Source organism: Protopterus annectens, chromosome 7.part0 (genome assembly GCF_019279795.1).
Source record: "Protopterus annectens isolate FY-2018-M chromosome 7.part0, PAN1.0, whole genome shotgun sequence".
Lineage (NCBI taxonomy): Eukaryota > Metazoa > Chordata > Ceratodontiformes > Protopteridae > Protopterus > Protopterus annectens.
Genome location: NC_056739.1, coordinates 961,439,695 through 961,459,878, shown reverse-complemented (window position 1 = coordinate 961,459,878; position 20,184 = coordinate 961,439,695). Strand labels below are relative to the sequence as shown.

General features: G+C 36.8%; 1 protein-coding gene across 2 annotated transcripts in view; it reads left to right on the top strand.

The window, feature by feature from the left end:
- Positions 1 to 20,184, top strand: part of LOC122806802 (protein SSUH2 homolog) — a 600,540-nt gene that overhangs the window by 126,719 nt on the left and 453,637 nt on the right. The window lies entirely within an intron of this gene.

Sequence of the window (20,184 nt, the reverse complement as noted above, 5' to 3'; positions counted from 1 at the left end):
CTGATATAGTAGCAGGGTAATGACATCTTTTATAAGTGTATTTAATTTTCTCTACATAACATGATTCTATGTGCTTTCATTACAGTAGCAAGGGGAGTGACTTACTGTATGGGACACTTGGGTATACATGGGTAGCACCACAATCTTCTTTTGCTTTTATTTGTTTTATACATGGGTAGTATCCCAGGTTTAGTCACACATGCATGTTACACCAGCTACAGTGCACTGGTTGACAAAAATATTTTAGCACATATTGCATTATTAAGGTAGTACTTTTAACAGTACTTTTCCAAGTAAAAGTAGATTGCAAATTGTAGTACTTGAACCATACACCACTGCATGCAAAGCTGGGACTCTGAGTACTAACTATGTTGTTTTTGATGTTTGAGCTGTATGCTTTTATGCATCTCCTACTGGATATTGATATTATATGATATGATATTAACTGTAGACTACTATGTTTTTGGACATGTCATTGATGACTGCTGTCATGTAGTAATGGCATACCTTTCAATTTCAGACTTCTGTCCTTTAAAACATTCATCCTAATGCATAACTTGTTGGCTATCTACTTTCTGTCTGTCCTCTGTACAGATGTGCAGATGTCAGGTATTGCTAAGGCCATACATCTATGTAGGTGTCCTTACAGTATTGTGCTGTGGTCCTGGACACTGCTGCTAGTTCCAGCATATGGGACATTCCTTAACGTGGGCCTTGCCCCTGTTCCTTGCCTATGTGAGGGACATTACAGAGGCGGTGGACTACAGATTGACATACAGTAGGTGGCAATACATCACAGAACAGGACATGTGGAGACAGCCCAATATCATCGGTGCTGTTATAGACATGGTGGATTGTTAGATTGACAGGGTTAGTGTGGACATGCATTTAGAGTGTGACTTCATGACTGATAGTGATATGTCTCTGACTTACCTCTCCACCAGCACGCTGTCCACAGACTGGCCACATGTTTGCCTGTTATGTTTTGTCTGTTCCCCAAACAGTTGGTGCCCTTCTTAAATCAGTTGTGGACTCTGGGGAATGCAGTCAGTAAATACTCACATGTATTGGTATTACTGACTTCATATTCCTCATAAAGGATATGTTACAACAAACCCAGTAACATCTGCAACTGTCTCAATGTATGACAGCAATATGTCCTATCTACTCCTGTGTTTGTGCCTCTGTCCCCAAATGATGTCAGGCTTTGTCCAGATGTCAATGAGGCTCAGACATGTTTAGTATCATTATTTCTTGCCTTCATTCCTGCTACCATCCCATTGATGTAGTAGACCCACAGACATGTCAGGGAAGAGGCCATAGATATGAGTCTTGAGCCTGTACATTCTGAGGTGAACTGTACATGTGTGAGGCCTGTGTATGTCATGATTCTGTACACATGTCATGTGTACATTGTATTTGGGCTGTATATGGAGGGGGGTGGATGGAAGTATTATGGCTCATTCTTTATCTGAGTATGCATGCTGCTCCAATTTCTGCTGATCTGTTGGCTGTATGTGTTTGTAGGGGCAGACTGAGATATGTCCTGTAACAAGGTCAGGATTCAGACTACACTGAGAATTGGGACTGCATATGTAGGGCCAGTGTGTGTGGCAAACAATGATGTATTTGTTCACACAGTCCGTATACTCAACTGTTCACTTGACTTACTGGTATTTGACTGTGACTGTGGTGATATTGGTTGTGGGTATGTACTTTCACACTGGTATCTGTTTGTCAGCCCTGTAGTGCCTGAAATATTTGCAAATACATGTGTAATTGCCCATAGCAGATTTCCTATTTTCATTACTTGGGCTATTTCACTAAATATTTTAGAGCACACAGGAGGGTGTTACTACAGCAACTGTGTTAGCTTATCTATGCCAGTACTGCAGATACATCCCCATTTTCATGGCTTCCACCCACCACTTTGTCAGCCTTGGTCCAAATTCATTGCAGTAAGGCGTTCTGAGCATACTTCTCAACTGGCTGGATTGTTTCAGGATGTCCAGGTTTTTTGCTCATATTTCTGGTCTGTTTTACAGATTATTCTAATTTCTCTGGTAAATCACTGTGATGATATGATTGTTATAAAAGACTAAAATCCACCGTCAGGAAAAACAGACTTTAATGCAGCAAAGCTTTTGGTTAGACAACCTTTCTTAATGCTAAAACATTGAGAAAGGTTGTCTAACCGAAGGCTTTGCTGCATTAAAGTCTGTTTTTCCTGATGGTGGATTTGTGTCTTCTATAGTGGCTTTTTTGTTCCAGCTCTCAGTGCACCAGTTATTTGGCTCTAAATGATATGATTGTTGTCAGAAAAATGAGGAAATACATTACATTTACCAACCTCACATCCATCAGAATATGTATGCTGAATCAAACTGCGTCACTCTGTCAGGGGGACAATGACCTCTTCCTTCCTGGATGCTAATTCGTTAATACTGAGATGTGCCATATAGAAGGACTTTCTGACCACAGTGGTAATGTGGTGGTCAGAAGAGACATTGCTATCAACCTGTGTACCCAGATCTCTTATAACTCCTTCTTTGTTCAGGGGACTACCATTGATGTGTTAATTCATGGGAACAGGGTTTTTCCCAAAGGGGATGACAACATATTTTCTGACACTGAGCTTAAGGTCATGGCTCTGACACCAGTCACTGGTCTCGGTGAGGCCTTTCTGTAGGATGCCAGCATCACTTGGGTAGTTATTAATAGCTCCCAACTTGCAATTGTCTGCAAACTTTGTCAGCCAGAGTCCCTCCATGTTGGCATGGACTTCAAAGAAGTTGATACCAAACATGAGAGGACCCAGGACAGAACCCTGTGGGACTCCACTTATGACTGCTCAGCAGTCTGACTTGGGGTCAGCTATTTTCACACTGTGAGTTCTATCTGTGACCCAGTTTGCAACCCACCTAGTCATATAGAGGTTGATGCCTAGCTTAGTGAGTCTTTGCATGATTCCTGAGTGGAGAATGTTATCAAAGGCTTTGCCCAGATCAAGGTCGGCTGTATGTGCCACGTTGCCTTCATCCACAGCTCAGGTGACTGACTCCAAGAAGTTGGCCAGGTTGATTGAGCAGGTATGACCTACCCTTCACAAAACTAAACTATGTGGGATCCTGATTCTGCAGATTTCCATATCCCTGTTTATTAGGGGCATGATGATGCATTCCATAGCCTTGCATAACAGACTTGTCAGGCTATTGGGTTGGTAGTTCCCAGGGTCTGTAGTCTCACTTCCTTCATGGAGAGGGGTAATTGTAGCAGTGCACAATTCAGTAGGGACAAAGTCTGAGGTGAGACTGTGATTGAACGGTTCCCCTTCACAAGATCAAATGGATGGAAGCTCAAAGTTCATAATCTCGTGACCAGAATCTCGAACTTCCATTCACTCGAAATTGTGAATGGGAGCCTTAGGGTTAAAAAAAATAAAAAGTTAACTTACCTTATTGCAGGTGGCCAGGTCCCCTGTACCCTAGCAGTTTAAATGTGAATGTTCCATGACCGCACTGTAGCGGAGGAATGGAAAATCCTCCGTTTTGCACTTACGCATATAGCGCGGAATGGGAGGTTTCCCTTTCCTTCACTATAGTGCGATCTCAGAGTAGGTATAGTTAAGTAGGGGGGTGAGGGGCAAAGCCTCACCTGTGAACACATTTGAAAGGTGTTAATTTTTTTTGTCTCCTTCATATGTTCGAGTTTTTCTAAATTCAAGATTCTGGTTTCAAGTTTATGACTTTCGAGTTTAGAGAAATTTGATCATATGAAGAGGAACTGATTGAACAGGGCACACAGGTGAGGAGCCTGGTCAATCTGTAGTTCATGTAGAACACAGCCAGGGATATTTTCAGGTCCCATAGAAGCTGTATTCTTGGCCTTGGACAGTGGTGTTTTAACCTGTGCGACAGTAATTCTGGGTGCCTGGCAGTGTACTGGTATTGTGATTGGTCTTTTTGGGGGGGGGAGGGGTAATGTTTGCACTCAATATGTCAGCCAGTATATTGGCAATATTTGTTGGCTCAGTCTAGGAGGTACCATTGTCCGGTAGCTTAGAGCAAATTTTGGTCTTGCCATGGAGATTCTTTCCATAACTGTATGAGGCCTTGTGGTTGTCTTTACTATGTGCTCCAATTCTGTTTCACAGCTAGCTTTGTAGTATTTGGTGAGGGATCTCAACTTTTAATTGAGGATGATAAGGGTTTTTCTCCAGTCTTGAGACTTCACCTTATTCTGTATCAGTTTCCTCCTTCTGTTGTACAGTTTCTTTATGTCCGGGGACCACCAGATTGGCTTCCTTTTTTGGAGGTGAGGGTCTTGGTTCTATTGGGTGTGGCGGTATCCATGCTTTGTTGTTTGATTCAGCAGTCATGCAACTAGTTTCCATTTGCATGGCTGCCATGAGGTGTGCCACCTCTGTTTCTAGGAGGCCAAAGTTAGCTTTGGAAAGGCTTTTCATGGTGGTTACCTGTGCGGGGGGGGGGGGGGGGGGTGAGAGCTGTGGATTTCCAAAGGTGATTACTTTGTGATCAGATCTAACAAGGGAGGAGTTGACTATTGGTGTACAGCAACAGTTGCCCATGTAGGAAGGACCAGGTCGATGTGATGGGCAATTGCATCAGTACATGAGTAGCTTTCCCAGTTAATGGTGGGGTAGTTGAAGTCAACCAGTATTAGAGTATTAGGTTGGACACAAATATTCTCCAGGGTGTTTACGGACATGGAGTGTGAGTCTTGGGACATGTGTGGGGACCTCTATCAGGCTACAACCTGAACCACTGTCTTACCCAATGTTAGCTACACCTGCAGGATCTGTGATGCATAATGTTGGACTACCACTCAGGTATGTGAATCCTTTATGAATATGGAAATACCACCACCTTTGGAGCTGCAGTCCAGTGTTCTGCAGCAAAAGGTGTGGAATGAGTTATAGGCTGGTAGTGAAGGAGTGCTTCCTGCTGCCTTTAACCAGGTCTGTGTTACAGCACAGATGTCATTGTTCCCCATTTTAAGGAATACTTCCAGTGAGTGCATTTTCAGATTTAGACTTCTAGGGTGAAGCAGCATGGCCATCAGATTGCATGTGTTTGTAGCTGTTACATATTTATGTATATTTATGTATGCACATATATATATATATATATATATATATATATACATGTATGTATTTATTCACCTTTCTATATATATATATATATATATGTATATATATGTGTGTGTGTATGCATATATGTAAATGTATCTCTTTCTCTCCCCCTCTGTGTGTGTGTGTGTGTGTGTGTGTGTGTGTGTGTGTGTGTGTGTGTATATATATATATATATATATATATATATATATATATATATATATATATATATACATATTATGTATAGATTGTCCACATATAGGCATCCCCATACATATATACATGTATATATAGAGAACCGGACTGATTCCACAGACTCCTTTCCCTACTGTTGAATGACTGTACAAACTGATATGTTTGGAAAATCTTAACTATTTTATAGAGCTCAGATGGTGTAATGGTACATTGCTTTGATTGTAGTTTACAGGGCCCTGGGTTTGATTTGCAAGGCAGAACAGTTGCTGCTTGGGAGGGAGGGATAAGGGCAATATTTAAGAGTTCCTAGTTTGGGCCCATTGACCCCCATTTTGTCAGCATTTGGACAGATTTCTTGCAGTAAGAGACTCAGAGTATGGATCTGATGTCTGACTGCACTAATATATGGAGCTTTATACTTAGGTATTATTATATGTGTGCTTTGTGCTAATTTCAAGCTTTATTGTGTCAATTTTTATGTGTTACGCCTAGCATTCCACTATTTATCTGTTTTTATCTCTTTATTTTGTATTAGTTAATGCCATCTCTGCCATGTTCAGCGAACACTTTAATAAGTGTACTCATTAATATGTACACGTTTCATTGTTTTAAATAGTGACACTTTGTGATCAATATATGCTCCTAGGGCATAATCGTGCTTACAAATACTGTCTATTTTAGGCACAGGACAGCACGAATATAGGCTCACCTTTTTTCTTAGAAATTTAAACATTGTTTCTGTTGTTCAGTACTTAGATGCTTAGAACGTGCTCACCACGTTGAGTTACCATAAGCATGAAGTTAGGTTGTACTCAATTGCATTCAGAGTTCCTACAGCACACGGCACTTTACAACTTGTAAACAGTTTGTTTTACGTGAAATCTAAGAGGTTCCTATTTGTGGAATTTTTTAATCTTGGACAACAGCCTTTCACCGATATGATGAGGTCTGACTCCTTGATGAGGCACATCGCGAAATACATTATATTCGCTATGTTGTTTTGTGGTAAAGTACGGCTTACATTTTTAGTACAGAGTTCTCGCTATATTAGTTTTTTAACCTGATATATGCAAAGTTGCATTCGACACACCACTATCTTAGTAGAGATGCTAGATATTGAAACGCGATAAAACTTGCTGTTTATCTATGGATTTTAATGTTTTTAACACTATGAGGAGAGAGAATGTTCAGGGTTTTAATGAATGTAGCAACAGTTTTTAATGATTGTAGAATGATATAGGACCAAGCACAATGCTCCTTTTATTTTTAGAATGTATCAGGGTATATGCATATTTTTACTTATTTGCATGGACATTCTGATCATTAATTGTATATTTGGATGGAAGTATTCCTTCTAAATATTGTTGCATTTAACTATGTTAACTTTTTTGAGTATCTGTTCCTTTAAGACAAGATAACATGTGACATATCAATTTGTAATGTCCAATAGGAAGCTTAAGGATGGTTTAAAAATGATTCAAACAGTTTTATTCATTGTTTTAAGAGTCTGAAGAAGCCTTTGGCGAAAGCGCTCACTCATTGGAATAAACTTTATTATTTTTTATGAATGCATCTTATTTGAAGTTCCTTTGAATCTCTGCTTTTCGTTTCATTGCCACTGGAGGGTCACACACTTGGATTTGGATGACATTAAAAACTGTGATCATTACCATTGTCTGTAAAAGAAAACTTTTAAAAATACAAGCCTATCTGCAGACATATTCCCTGCACTAAAACACTTAAAGACACAAGAATAAAACACGATCATAACATTTCAACTTTAAAATAATGATAATTAATCAAACCTGATTGATGTAGAAAGTCATACAAAATAGCTAAGACTCCACACATATGGATGTCCAAAGTAGTGGTGAAACATGGTGGCTAAACATTTGACATCACAGTGGGTGTAGTCAAGACTGTAACTGTACTAACATAGTCCTGGTGAGAAGCCATATAAGATTTTTTGGAAAAAACAAATTATTTTCTTGGATATTTGAGTACTTTGCTGGAGGAAATAAATGAATTAGAATGTGTGTGTGTGTGTGTGTGTGTGTGTGTGTGTGTGTGTGTGTGTGTGTGTGTGTGTGTGTGTGTGTGTGTGTGTGTGTGTGTAGACCAGTAAGCCCCCAGTTGTTATGAGGTTTTAGATATTCTGTGTTTCATTTCAGATTTTTTCCAACTTGTTGATGCATGTATGCATGTGATGTACCCTTCTTCAATGAACATATGGTGAGAATTTCAGATTTATAATCCTATTTTGGTTTAAGCTGCTATTATTACTTTGTTTGATAGTACAAATTAGAATAAGATGAGTATGAAGTAAAGAAAACTGTCTGTTATTCCACAGAGCAGACACAGTTAAACCATTTTTTTTCCTTTAGGCCATACCAGGTAATCTTTGTGTGACTTTGCTCAAATCTATACACTAGTTTAACCAGTACTTTGTCATCTGTCCGTATCACATCATATTTTTTGGGGGGGAGGGTGGGTGTAGGAGCTAAAAGATTGTTATTTTTGTCCCCTCAGACCTCATTTTTATCAGCCTACCCAATGTCCACACCGGGTCTACCAGCTACTTTTCAGCCCCCACAGACTTGCTCCATTTTTGCTGGGGTTATTCATGGATCCTGAGGGTGTCTTGGGGGCTCTGCTCATATGTGCTTCCATTCAGGGGACAGAGTTTTTTATGACCTACCCACTCCCTTTCCCCATCCTCCACACTCCTTGATTACATCTGAGGGCAACTGGAGAGTATCAACATGTAGCCTCCCACCTTGGTTGAGCACACCCATCCCTTCCATCAGTTGCACAAGCCACTAATCAAACCCTCGTCAGCTGGGCAGTAGTCAGGGTCTTATCCCTCTATACCATAAGAGCGACCCTAAAAGATTTTCTTTTTTTTTTTTTTTACTTTTTCTTTTTTTGGTTACAAATAAGATGACTCCTACACACTCGCTAAACCTTTACTCTGCACTCTTACCACAACATGCCCTTCTCTACATAGAAATGCATATTCTGTCTTCTGCATCCAGCCAAAAAATGAGCCAGTTATGTGCAATATATATCAACAGACTTTGCTATTTTGTAGTTATTTACTGTGCATTTCTTATTGTTGTAGAACCACATTTTCATTATTCCATCCATAAAGTCTGAAGTGGACAGCAAAGTGGCTACGTGGCAGATGCTAGAATGGCTCAGTGGATAGGCTTTCTTCTTCAGAGGTTCTGGAGTTCAGTCATCACTTAAGGTCGCTCTCTGTCTGGAGTTTGCATTGGTTTCTTATTGATTCTTTGATTTCCTCCCATCTCCCAAAAACTTTCTGGTTGATTGGCTACTCTGTAGTGTCACATGTTGCATTTACCCCTACCTTTGTACCCTGAGCTGTGGCTGAAGAAGTGCATGATAACCAGTTCACTTATCCACTTAACAAGTAAATAAGTAAAAAAAAATAAAATTGAAAATGTCATCCCTGACAGTGTGCAGTTTTTTGCCCGTACAAGTGATTTCACTCTTGAACTTCAAACTCACTAACTGGGATGGAACTCTACAATGACATTGGTATATTTTTTAGTCTGAGGACCTGAAGGAAAGTATTCAGAACTTATGGTCCAGAATTATGATCGCTTCCAAAGTTAAGAACCTGTGTTCAGTTTGGTGATCTTTCGTAACTTTACCAATAACAGTTTCTTCTGAGATTTGCAAAGGCTTCTTCAACCACAGTTGTACATATGACAGCAATCATTTCTTGTTTTTTCATCATCCTAATTAGAGGCTTGCCCATTGATTGCATAATATCACCCCCGGAACAAGGCAGATATGTTCACTGCTTTCATGCAGGAGAATGACATTAAAATATGTGCAATGGAAAAAAATGGAGAAAAAAATAACAAAACTACCCAAGACATTGAGCACCTAAAATTGCACATGTAGCCTTGCAACCTGCAGTTTTAGTTTTCTGCTCTGAAGTGTACTGTGCTGCTAAAATTTCATCTCATTGCAGTTCTGCAACTGAACAAAACATTCATCATGTTGCAAAACGGGTCTATAAAATATTTGGTGATGACATAGTAGAGGGAAGCAAGCTAAAGCAGACCCCAACATTAGGTCTTTTTCAGCATGTGCACCACTCATAAGCAAAATAAAGCCAGATTAAGAAAGATCAGGGTGAGATTTCTGCTCCCGCAAACCATAGAGTGCTGGAGAATGTACAGCTGACATTATTAGTTCAGTTTATGAAAACCTACATCTTAAACAGGAACACAGAAACAAAAAGCAAAAAGCACATAAAACAATTAAGTATCTAATGATGAACCCAAAGAAGCACATAATGTGGTTTTGGTTCCCCACTGTTAAGTATTATCATACTGACACATTAAAATAAAAAATAAGAGCACTTAAAACTTTGAGAGTTAATTTGCATAATAATGTCACTTTTTGTATCTTGTTTTGGTGGGTAACCATCTCTTCATCCAGCTTGCAACTTCATAACCATCTCTTCATCCAGCTTGCAACTTCATTTTGCAAATGATTTTAAGATCCAGAACAGAGTTATGGAGCTCCTTTACCAATGGATACATATTAAGGCATAGAGGCTTGGTTGTTTCAGTCATCATTGCTACTTTTCTCAAGCTTTTCTCTTAAACTTTCATTCTCTGATCAGTTATTGATTCATAGCAAAAATGAAATTTCAAGAGGAATGCTAGGATTAAAAAAATGGAGCAATTCCAGTCTGTCCACATATCTACAACTATATCTTTCAAGGATAACTTGGGAAAGTTGCAGAGTCACAAAGGGAGATATGATAAATCTTGCTGTAGGAAGCAGGCAGTGACTTAGTAAATATCATGCATACATTGAGATCAGTGGCAACCTTGACAACTGCTTTTGGAATGATCTTGAACCCTAGAAGAATGTACATGCCTGCATTAAAAATACAGTAAAACATAAGAAAAGTGGAATAAAATTGAGATGGAAAAAATAAAACGGAAAAGTCCAGGCCAGTATAGGAAAGAACTGCTCACCCATATGGCATTCCTAAGGAAAATAAGTTAAAAGAAAGCTTGAAAATATATTCAGCCTATTATACACTAAACAGTAAAATATGTTTTAACTACCCATTCCTTTCTAACAATCAGTACACCCAATGCAGAGTCAAGTACATTAGAAAAAAAAAAGAACTTAATGACATAATGTAAGGCTGCAGCTTGGTAACACATGCATAGAACACTCTAGCAGCCATGATCTTGTCTGAAGATCTTATTATTGGGACCAACATGTCCTCTTCAGCTAGGCAACAAAACCAGTCTAACTAGAAGATCAAAAGCACCAGCCCGGGGGGGGGGGGTGGGGGTGGAGCCAAGATGGCCAACTGTTAACAGCACCTTTTCAGAGCTCTTCAAAATCAGATGTTTAGACAGGAAAATACTTAGATTCCGGAGTTGTTTTTTTACTAAAATCTAATCTTAACAACTTCCTCTACATTTGACTCAATTTTGGTGGGCTATCTTTAAAATTTTCCTGTCAAATCTACTGGAGACTTTTTTCATCACAGAAATGAGCACATCCAAACAATCTCACTCTGACACTGCCTTGAGAAAGGAAATGCAGCTGATGACATCCACCCTGCAGGAACTCTCTTTAAAAATGGATGGTTTCCAACTAAACTTAGAAAACCTAAAGGAGAACTGTTTCAATCAAACAGAAATTTTTAAGGAATTACTGCAGCAGCACCAAACTAAAATCTCTGATATTGAAACTGCATTATCTGATATTGATGGCAGATTAGAGGAACTCCAAACTGACTTTCTTTTAAAACAAAATACTTGGCTACAAAATAAACTGGATGACTTGGAAAATAGGGAAAGAAGGTGTAATGTCAGAATTTTTGGGCTTCCTGAGAAAACTGAGGGAGATGACATGGTTTCAGTCCTTAGCAAATGGATCCCTGAATTGTTTGACTTACAGGAAGGACTTTCATATGGTATAGAAAGGGCTCACAGAGCCATTGGGAAACCAGTCACCACATCATCATCATCACCTCCTAGGTCTAGTATGGTAAAATTTCTTTCATATATTGACAAAGAACTTGTCCTTAGAACTGCATGGAGGAAAGCGCCATTAAAGTTTAAACATAGTCAAATAAGACTTGATAATGACTACTCTATGAGCGTTTTGGACATGAGAAAAAAATGCTAGCCGCTTGTCAAACTACTAAAACAAAACAATATAAAAGCACAAGTTATCTATCCAGCTCGGGTTAAAGTACACCTCTCTAATGAAGTGAGAACCTTTAAAAATTTGGATGAACTCTCTTCCTTTATTAAAAACAATGACATTATCTCTGTTCCTGAGAATATGGACTGGAATTCACAAAGCTTAAAAAGGTTATCAAAAAATAACTGGACTGAGATGAATAAGAAGAAACAGAAAACTGACACCACACTTCCAAATGCTAAAAAATCTCTCAAATCATCTACTGCCAAATAATGCGTATGTTATGCATGCAATATTTCTTTTTTCACTTTAATTTTCACACAGTTTATAATTAATGAATGTTTCAGCAACTTCCACTGCTAAAAATATATATACATAATAAATTCTAAACCACTTCACTAAATCAACCATTCAAACTTTTACTTTCAGTGTTACTTTAAAGTCTTGTTAGCATTGGATTTACACACTAATCTCCACTAGATGTCCGTAGCTGTCTGTGCTTTCAGGGTAAATGTTTGTTTGTCTTTTGGCTTTTCCCAGTAAGGGGTCGTCACAGCGGAACTCCGGTCCGCTAATGATTGGCAGTAGATTTTTTTTTTTTTTTACAAAACGCCGAGGTGCCAGCTCGACGCCCAACCTTCAATGAAGGCACGCCCATTTACACATGCATGTCTTTCGAATGCTACTCAACCACGGGGAGGACATGGAGACTCCACACAGAAGGCACTTCCAAGCCCAGCTGAGAATCGAACGGGAGAACCTCTTGCTGTGAGGTAACAATGCTACCGCTGTACCACCGTGGCATTTGTGCTTTCGGTGTAAATAACTAACATTTAAAATGTGCTGCTTCTTTATACAGTATTAGTTTTATACTTAAATATTGCACTTCTTTAGTTTTAGGCTTAAACTTTATTAATAGTCCTGTTTTCTTTAAAATATGCTTTCTGTAACTAGTGACAGGATTTTACATTCATGGCCATTTTTTTCACTTGCAAATAACCTCGGATAATCGCGACTACCTTTTTAAAGCTTTTTTAAAGATTTACTCAAAGGTTTTTACTTCAAATTGCTCATTAGAATGTTTTTTCAACAAGAGTGAAGCTTTACTCACCTAGAATGCAGCCTCAAGCCATTTTAACTGCAAATTATCATCCCTGTAATGTGCTGAGTATTAGAACAGCCCTTTACACAGTCACACAGGAAGTTAAGGGGAAATCTTTACTGTTGCACTACCCTTCATTTCTTTTTAGTATGTTGTACTTGTCAGCAGATTCCACAGAGTTTTAACAATATTACAGATGTTCACTTAAAAAAGGGGGGGGGCTGAATCTTTGGACTACTAGCACTCTACATATTCTAACATTGCAGCAAACTATTACAGATTTGATTTTACAGAAATGTAAGTAGCTGAGCAGCCAAGTGCTCTGGATTGTGCGGAACACTCTGCATTTGTGATCGATTAAGCCCACTGTTCCGCTGTTCCGCAATAAGCAGCAGTTGCTCTGCTTTGTGACTTTAGGGATCTTGCAATGAAGAACGGAGTCTGCTGAGCTTGGTTCCTGCTTTTTATATGCAAGTGTGTCATTATTCTGAGGCTGTACCATGCTGGACACAATAGTCTGCTTAGCTGACCTAATTGGACATAATTAAATACATGTTCTCAGTGCACAACTAGATCTCCCTGGGAGTTTGAATACCTGCTCTGAAGGTGCCAGTAAGAGTATAAATAAGGTTCGCTTTTATTGGAAATCATAGTTGCTCAAATAGAAGTTTAGGGGCTAAGATCTCCAGACTTGTAATTTTCTTTCTGATTTTTTTTTATCACAAATTGTGTATCTGTTTATATATAGACCCGCCTAGAAACAGCAATTAGGACAGTGCCAGTATGATGCCAGGGTTTTGATAGGTTCACCCTGGTGCAATAAAAGCATCTTAAGATAAAATGGAGTAAACGAGGGACAAACTTAATGAAGGGCATTTATCAAACATCTTGTGGCTGTTCCCTAACAAACATCCCCTTCAGGTAAACTGGGCAGTGTAGTTAAGTTTACTTGTAAGGCAGTCCTCTCTTGAAGACCACATTATAGACAGAGGTACAGGGATGAGGGCAGGGAGGGATGGGCTCTTGGAGAGAAGAGAACAAGAAGTATGTTACTTTGTAGTCATGGTGGGAATTGTGACTTTAGAGAGGCTTAAATGTTAAAGTAATGAACAGAGGCAGGAACCTAGGGTTTAGCTAGCCATACTTAGTGTACTCAAGTGAGTGCATTCTTTCTGATTATATTGTAGAAATGTTACAGGTGCAACAACACAGAATGCTTAGAACATTTTAATCTAGGGTCTAATAAATAGTGCTGTCCAAAACATGCATACATATTAGGAATGTGTTTTGTAAAACTAGCCTTTTTTGGCTGTAATTGGCAACAGTTGAAAACAGCAAGTCATTTTCTGAAGAATGTATGGGCAGCAATTTAAGGACAGTACATTAACAATGGGGTAGTATTGGCTGATTGAAAAGCAGTATACATCTAAGAAGTGTAGTACATTCAATATTTGGGAGGAAAGGTTTGTAGTGAGTGACATTGAATGTGTGACAAAAGGGTAAGATGACAGATTTGGGGGTCATGCTTCAGCTTGGGAATGGAGTACTTTTCTGAAAAAGCAGAGCTTTTATTATTTGAAAAAATCAAGAAGTTCCCCAGAAGGATTGGTCAAATGGAAGAAATGATTGGAGTTAACATAGTGAGGGAGAAGATGCAGGTATTTTTGGGTCCGGCATGGGGGTGAATCATAAGTTGGAAGAATAGGAGAGAAGCCAAGTAGAAAGAATTTGTTGTTTATGACCAACATGAATAAAGGAACTAGGGGTAAGCAGCTGCCTAGCTAACGTGACTGCGATACAAAATGTAGTCTTTTTACTTATGAAGGTAAAAGTATCTTCACCAAGTTGTGTGCATCATAATAAATGGAAACAGGTCACTGCTGTCTGTAGTGCACTGTATGTATATTGCATTTTATCAATGGTTTCTGCTGACTTTGTTTTATTTGACACGTGTCCTATTGAATTTTAAAAATATACAGTATTCACATAGTACTTCTGGTAGAAAGCCCACTTCAACCAGGTCCCACGGAAATGGTGCGGTTTCTAGAGTGTTCTACATTTTGACTGTTTTTCACACATTGCTAGGGTCTGTGTTCCACATTGGCCTCATAAGAGGTTGAGACCTATAGTAAGTAGTCATAATATTCATGTTGCAGCACATTTATATCTGCACAGTTAACTATGGTATGCCTCTAGTGGTTGAAAGGATTAATACCATTGTTCATTAGCTTATTTATTAGCTAGTCAGGGAAGATTATCTTACTTTTTCACATTTATACATATTTTGTTAATCATAATTATACTTTTCACTTATTGATGACTGCAGCTGCTACACACTTTTCTATCAGAATTGTGTTAAAAGTGTAATGCAGTAACCTAGAACATCTTGCTTGATGAATACTGTTATAGCTTTGTAACTGTAGGGATTTTTAGCTTATTTAGAGAAAGCACATATAGAGCTAGGAGCACTTAATACTTTATGTACCATCACAGTCTTAGATGCAAGATGTTTATATTTATTAGCTTTTATTAATCTTATTGAAATGAGACGTACTGTAATGATAGTCTGCTGAAATAGGCAGTGTTTCAAGTATCTGGTAGTCTAACATTATTTACATCATACTTGAATATTATGTTCCAGCTAATAGCTCTGGCTGACGCCTCATAGGACAGTAATCAATAGTGTATTAGAAGCATATAATAGCAGAGGTTAATGAATATTCACTTTCATTTGAAGTGATTGCTTTCACTTCTGAGGAAATTTTAACCTGATGTGCACTGTCTTTATCTCTACTATATTTCTATGATCCCTAGTCATTAATGTTAAAGCAGCCTTTATCATTATTTTATTAGTAGCAGGGCTTCACTTTCTATTTATTCACTGTTTAGCTATATTCTGAAGATAAATAATTACAGCTTATATAAAATTATGTTATTTACATGTCAATTACTGTACAACTGAGTGGAGAGTGATGTTGGATTTCCTTACTTACCATTCACAACTTTTTAACATTATATTATCACTAGCTCTTGTATCCTAAGCATACTGGAATCATTCTACTGGAAACTAATAGAAATGAAAAACATCTTTCATAAAAACTTATTTGCCATAATTATCTTGTACCGCTTAACTTTAATGTTATAGTGTCACACCTTATTTGCTCTTGCTGTAACTTGTACATAGTTTTCTACTAATCACTTAAGAATGATATCCACACTACTTGTATAGATTTCAGTTATTTAAAAGAAGCAACTTATACCTGACTTAATTTTAATATAACTGTTATTTTTAACTAAATAGCTGATGAAAAAAATTAAGATTTAGCTGATGAAAAAAATTAAGATTGTTTTTTTTTTTTTTAGAGTCTAATTCTAAAAGCAGATCTTTCAGAATATTTTATATACACAGTTGTCTCCTTTATAAGACATTTTTAGAGCTTCTTGGAATGGTTAGGAAATTTTCGAGAGTGGTGTGATGGAACTTTGTCTTTCCACCAGACTAGGAATTCTTCGAATTTCAAGCTTGTGTATAGTAATTTCAACTTTTATGATTAATTTGGTAGATACATTACTTATCATTTTTTTTCTTATCACATTGGTATCAACTGATAATCAAAGTTCATTTTTATATCCAGGAGAAAGGGTTTTCAGATCATAATAACAGTAGTCACTTGCATTTCGCTCTACTCTTTCTTACCTGAATATCAATGGCTCTATCTTTAATGTCTTTAAACATTAATGGACTAAATAATCCAAGGAAAAGGTCAAACTTAATAAAATACCTGAATATTAATAAAGCCCAGGTAGTTTTCCTGCAAGAAACACATTTTAAGCTTTCTGAAAAAGAAATCTGAACCTCCAGTACCTATATCACTCTTGCTCATGCTCCATATAAGACTAAAAAAGAGGGGTAATGATCTTATGGAGCGATACTGTCATTCTCCCCTAAATTCTATATAAATATGAAGATCCAGAAGGACTTTTAACCATACTCACCCGAAAATTTACTAACAGAATCTAGACCCTAGTCAATATTTACTGGATCCCTGGAATGAGAGTAAAAACTGCTAGAAAACATCTAGATCACATTACAAATGTATATAAAGGTAACCTCATTATATGTTGTGACTTTAACTGTATACTAGACAACACTGACACTACTAATAAGCAGCCATTAAGGCTCACACCTACTGAAAGACTTTTTAAAACATGTGTTGAGACACTCAATTTACTTGACACATTTACTATTAAAGATTCTACCTCTTTGAAATTTTCCCATACTGACTATAGATTTAAAACTCAAACTAGAACAGACAGAATGTTAGTCTTTAATTATCTAAGACTAAATATGTCATCCTTTGCAATTATCCCATGCCCCATCTCAGGTCATGACACTCTCTGCTTAGAATTTTGTGTTAACTATAGAAGACTTATTCCCATAACCAGAATCCCAGCCTATGTAACACAAATTAAAGAATTTAAGTCCTGGTTCACATCAGAGGTACAAATTTTTCTGGAGACCAATCCAACATGATCATGGTATGGGATGCATTAAAAGCCTATCTTTATGGCAAAATAATAACATGGTTCAAAAATAAACAAAAAAATGGGACTTGGATTTGCAAAATATTCAAGCTCAACTCTTAAACATTAAATCTGATCCCTCATAACTTACCCCGATAAGATGAAAAAAATTGAGGAACTTAATAAGCAGTATTCAAATATCCTATCCCATAAAACTAATTTGGCATTGGAAAGACTAAAATTAAACTCCTATGCATCATCACCTAAACACATGCACAATCTGTCAATGAGAGCCAAGATACATTTTAAATCCAATAATATAACTAAACTACTACATGAAGGGTTTAATAGAACTGTTTCTGACTTGGGAGATATTTTAGATGTTTTCAAGTTTCATTATTCCAAACACTTTGGTTCCAATCATTCAGTTAATGAATATATAAATGTAGATATTCTTTCACTTAATCAGTTAAGGCCCCCTGAGAATCTTGATATAGTTCTTGAAGCATACATCTCACTAGAGGAAATTAAACAAAAAAATCAAAAAATGTAAGCCCAATAAAGCCCCTGGGATGGATGGTATAATCTCTGAAATATATAAATTGTTTACCTCATCTGTTCTATCCCTCTTTCACAAAATTCCAGTAGAAGTTCAATCATATGGCACAATACCACCTTCGTGGAGATGCTCTTTGATCTCACCTATCATAAAGGCCAACAAAGACCCACAGCTTTGTAGTTCTTACAGACCCATATCATTATTAAATAATGATTATAAAATCTTTATGTCCATCTATGCAGATAGATTAAAGGTCCCACTAACGCAAATGATAAATAACGATCAATCAGGCTTCATACATGAAAGACACACTTATGATAACATCCAAAGGATTTTAACACTTATTGAATATTTGAGCAAGGGAAATGAAAAAGCACTAGTGATTAGTTTAGACATAGAAAAGGCATTCATTTCCGTCAACTGGGAATATATCTTTGAAGTGTTATGTCATTTTCACTTTCCGTCTTCTTTCATTTCTGTAATAAAAAATATATACCAAAACAATGTAGCTTATGTTAAATTAGGCCCCTTCACTTCTAAATCTATTCAAATAACCAAAGGCACTAAGCAGGGATGTCCCTTATCCCCTATTTTATTTGCATTAGCCATTGAAATATTTGCTGCTCTTATTCATGACAATCCAAAGATCATTAGTATAAATATTTACAATCAGTATAATTCCAAGATAATGCTTTATGCAGATGATATCTTGCTCACATTAAGTAATTCACAATCAGTTCTATTAGAATTAGATTATGTGATTAACCATTTCCAGAAAATCTCGGGTTTACATTTCAATAGATCTAAATCTAAACATATGCTCTTAAATATGAAGGGAAATGTACAATGGGATAATCATTACATTATTGGTGCAATCTCAGATTCTCTTGATTATCAAGGAATAACACTATGTAAATCCACAGAAAACACAATTGAATATAATTATAAAAATATTATAAATTTAAAAAATAAGCATACAAATAGATGGAATAAAATTCTCACCACCTTTGAAGACAGGTTGCAATTAATAAAAATGACACTTTTACCAAAAATACTCTACATAGCCCTAGTTCTTAACTTTTCTTATAAATATCAGTACATTAAAGATATAAACAGATTGCTAATGAAATTCCTCTGGTTCCCCAAAAGAAACAGAATAGCGTTTTTACATCATATTAGATCTTGGGAGCAAGGAGGAATCAAATTCCTGGATATTGAAACATATATTAATGCATCCATATTTAAGATTATTTTAAACTGGATTAATCCAAATTATCACTCTAGTTGAAAACTATCACATCTAACCTTACTAATTAATGAAAATGCCCTGTTAGCCAAACTTCCATTGAATAATCCTTCTAATAAGTTCTGGTACTTCTTATTTCATATTACCCAACACAGTATTGCCAAACCCACAAAATTAAATTCATTAAATCACTATTTTAATTTCTTCAGAAAATTTGTTAACTCTAATGCTGATATTAAGGTCTGGTTTGAACTGTTAACACCCTTTACAAGGAATTTAAAATGCATCTCAGTGATTTAGATAGTTGGGAATCCAAGAACTTTATATGTTGGTATCAATGCATAAATGACACTAAACTTTTAGACTCTCAGTTTCTTATAAAAGAGCATGATTTACTTCCTCAAAACTGGTTAATTCTACAAAGTATCTTAACTTATTCTCAGGATTTATGCATAATACTTAAAAACTCATCTTATCAAGAAACACCAGAGATGATAACACTCATGTGTAAAACTTTACATAATAGCTTTAATTAAAAATAACATTATTTCAAAATTATATAACATGTTGATTGTTTATAAGACTAATATAAATCAAAGTTACTGGAACTTTATATTCAAAGGCTGTTCTTTTAATTTCTGACATGATGAAAAACAAAAACTTCTGTTATCCATCAAGCATACTTCATAGTCTCATTACTGGAGTATTTTTGCTTGGCAATATTTCCATAGGGCATTTCTGACACCAGATAAGATAGTTAAAATCAATAATAGTTCCACCACATCCTGCTGGAGATGTACAGAACATACTAAAGCTGATTGGGCACACATTTTTTATGATTGTCCTAAATTAAAGGTTATTGGAACAGCATAGAAGATTTTCTCAAAGCATTATTCATTGATTCCTTCTTATTGTCTAAATCATTAGTTCTTTTTAATGTGAATGAAGGTTACTTTTTGAATAAGAATAATTCATATTTACTATGGTCAGTACTTGCTCTTGCCAGAAAATGCATCACTAGAAGATGGAAAACTAGCTGCCCACCCACTGCTGAGGATTTCTTGTCTTCAGTAAAAGACCTGGCAATCAAAGAAACTAAGACCAAAGAACTTAGAATCTATCCAAAGACATTTGTTAATAATCCTTGGACAAAAGTTTTAGCACTTATTGAGACTTTACAAATGGACCACAACTCTTTTTGAATTGATAC